We start from the raw sequence: 3,046 nt of genomic DNA, 5'->3' as shown, positions 1-3,046 counted from the left end.
AAGCGGGGCCCCCGATGGACACACGGATGCCTCGGTCCCCAGCGCGAGCAGCAGCAAGGCTGAAAGTGCTTCTCCCACCTTCCTGCTCCGATCTCCTCTCCCTGACCCCCCAGACCCGAGCCTCATCACTTACTGACTGCACAGTGCTTGACACTGTTTTCCATCAGCAGGTTGAGCCCTCGGTGAGATGAACCAACGTAAATAAATGAAGACACTCGATAAACCTCGACGTGCAGGACCCCGCATCGATCGCGGCCCCACGGTCCCGCTCCCCCTGACTCCTGGCCCCCAACCCCCACTCTCGGAGAAGACAGTTGCGGTCAGCGCTGCCCCCACCGCTCACGGACCAGCTGCCCAACCTCATGGCTCCAGCTGGGAAGCGTCAGCGGCCCTGGTGATTTCCTCCCCATGGTGGACAGTGGGCAAGAACATGCCTCCTCGTCCCAGCAGAGAGGAAGGCTCTGGGAAGCAGGCCGCCCCATCCCGGTGAGCTGTCCTGGCCACCTGTCCCTGCCAGACACACTGCAATAAGCCTGGGAGCCTGGGCCCTGGAGGTGCCCGTCACCAGGCTGGGGGCAGTGCCCAGCCTCATCCAGGGGAAGGGCTCCCTGTCTCCCTGCCCACAGACCCCAAGAGCCTGGGTGAGGTCTGTGCACCCCTGGTGCTTGGCGGGAGGCCCAGCCCTTGGGTGGACAGACAGGTGGACAGGTAGCTGGTGGGCATTTTAAGGCAGCTGGAAAAGCAGGACTGCGTTTCTGTTTTCCTGGAGAAGTCATCGCAAACCATGGGCCAGTCCTCCACGTGTTCCTCCCCCTGTGCTGGCCCTGTGGGTCTCACCAAGGCAGAACCTCGTCCTGAGAGGAGTCGGGACTTTGGGGATCTACCAAGGCAATGGCAACCCACTCCAGTACTCTTGCCTGGAAAATCCCATGGATGGAGGAGCCTGGTAGGCTGCAGTCCATGGGGTCGCTAAGAGTCGGACACGACTGGGTGACTTCACTTTTCACTTTCACTACCACATGCCAGGACCAGGGCAGCAGGGACACTAACGCCCAGATCCTACCTCGACCCCTGTATGTGATACAGACGTGATGGCCGGAGCTCATGCAGCTGCTGTGAGGAGCAGAGAAGAAAACTGTGAGCAGCTCCTTGACGAGAACTTCAAGGCTGCTCCACAGACCACCAATCCACGGGGTCGCAGCGTCAGACACAACTGAGCGACTGAACTGAACTGACAGGCCAGGGCTCCCCTGTGTCTGCAATGTCCTGAACACCTCACCCTGTCTGCCAGCATCCACCTCGGGGTCCGGCCTGAGCCCTGCAGGCACCTGTGCCACCGGCGGGGGTTGCCGACTCGAGGAGCAGCCAAGGTCTCTGTCCGAGCCGGCGCGTCCTCCAGGGAGGAGGAGAGGGTGGGCTTGGAACCAGCGTGAATGCTGGGCTTCCACTGGGGCCACGGGCTCACAAGGAGGTCAAGCAAGGGCCCGGAGGGGGTCCCTGTTGGAGGGACTGAGGGTCCCTTCTCCACTGCAGGGACACGGGGACAGTCAGAATCTGCAGACCATGCCAGGCACCCAGGCCGAGACGGCAGCTTTGGCAGGAGCCTCACCCACCACGCTGGCCCCACGACGGCCTGGCCTCCGATGCCCTGATCTCTTGGGAGCCCCATTCTGCCTCTTACATTTTTAACAACTGAATTCATGCTTTTCCATTCCATTAGAACAGCAGCCAAGTAACCTTCAAATGCCCCCTCCGTGCACTTCTCTGAGTTCAGAGAGGCCACAGGCTGATGGCTGGAGGGGAGAGAAAGGCTTTATTAAATATGCATCTGCACCCAGCTGCGATTTTCCACTCCACCGCGGGGACGCAGCCAGGCGCCCTGCAGACGCCCACGTTTCCTCCACAGAAAGCACCAGGACTCAGAGACTCTCTCAGACAACAGGAAGAGGCTTTCTGGAAAACTCCATTTCTTCCTCAGACCTCATCTGCCTCAGCACCCAGGGCCCCTCCCAGCTCCCAGACATGTGGACCCCCACCACGGCCCGCAGAGGTGAGCACCGCATCTGGGGGGTCCTGCCTGACCCTCCAGCCTTGGGTCTGCTCCCCTGGGGACGCCAGCTTGTCCTCAGGTGACATCCCTGGGTGCCACCCTGTCTCTAGAGACTTCCCTGTGTTCAGTCCTGGAGGCCCGGGCAGGGCCACGGCTTCCCAGGCCCCTCCAGTCCTGGAGGCAGTGACCCCCAGCACGCGGGCCCCAGGGGTCAGGGTCTATGCCCACTGACACCACCTTCACCCGCTCAGGCAGGCTGCTAGGCTGGCCGCACACCTCCAACCCTCGGGAAAGACCCACAGGACTCTGAAGGGATCACCCCTCACGTGATCACCCACCACGTCACCCCACGGGGTGGTGGCTTCAGCTGGTGGGAAAGGGTGCACAGGACCAGGCCAGGCAGCAGGATCGGACCCCACAGCCGGGAGGGGAGGAGCAGGACGGGGTGGGGGTGGGGTGAGGGGAGCACCGAGAGGGGACGGAACAGGACGGGGTGGGGTGGGGGAACACCGGGAGGGGAGGAGCAGGAAGGGGTGGGGGTGGGGGAGCACCGGGAAGCGAGGAGCAGGACGGGGCTGGGGGGACGCTGCTGCTCGCATAGCCCTGGGACGTGTGAAACGCCCGTCTCTGGGGGCGGGGGTGCACCTGGGGCCTGGGCCCCTCCCGGCAGCGGGCTGGAGGCACGTGCTGCCTCCCCCAGAAAAAACGCCTGCCTTAATGCATAAGGGCAACTACACAGCAACGGCTCTTGAACAAAAAAGTAATTGCAAAAGGAACTTCAAATCTCAAATTTGAGCTTTTATAAACTAGGAATCCACGTCTCGATATTATGAAAGCCTCCCCACCCTCTCCTCCTGCTCGGCGGCGGTACGGGACGCCCCTCGCAGGGGCGGAAGCGCCCGCTCTGAGGCCTGAAGATGGAGCCAGCAGACGCGAGCGCGGTGAGGACCCTCACCCTGGTTCACCGAGGGCATCTCCCGCCGTGTCCTCACCTCG

The sequence above is a fragment of the Bos grunniens genome, chromosome 8, assembly GCF_055505025.1.
Source record: "Bos grunniens cultivar Pamir isolate PY7600 chromosome 8, Bosgru_T2T1.0, whole genome shotgun sequence".
Taxonomy (NCBI): Eukaryota; Metazoa; Chordata; class Mammalia; order Artiodactyla; family Bovidae; genus Bos; species Bos grunniens.
This window is presented reverse-complemented; position numbering follows the sequence as displayed.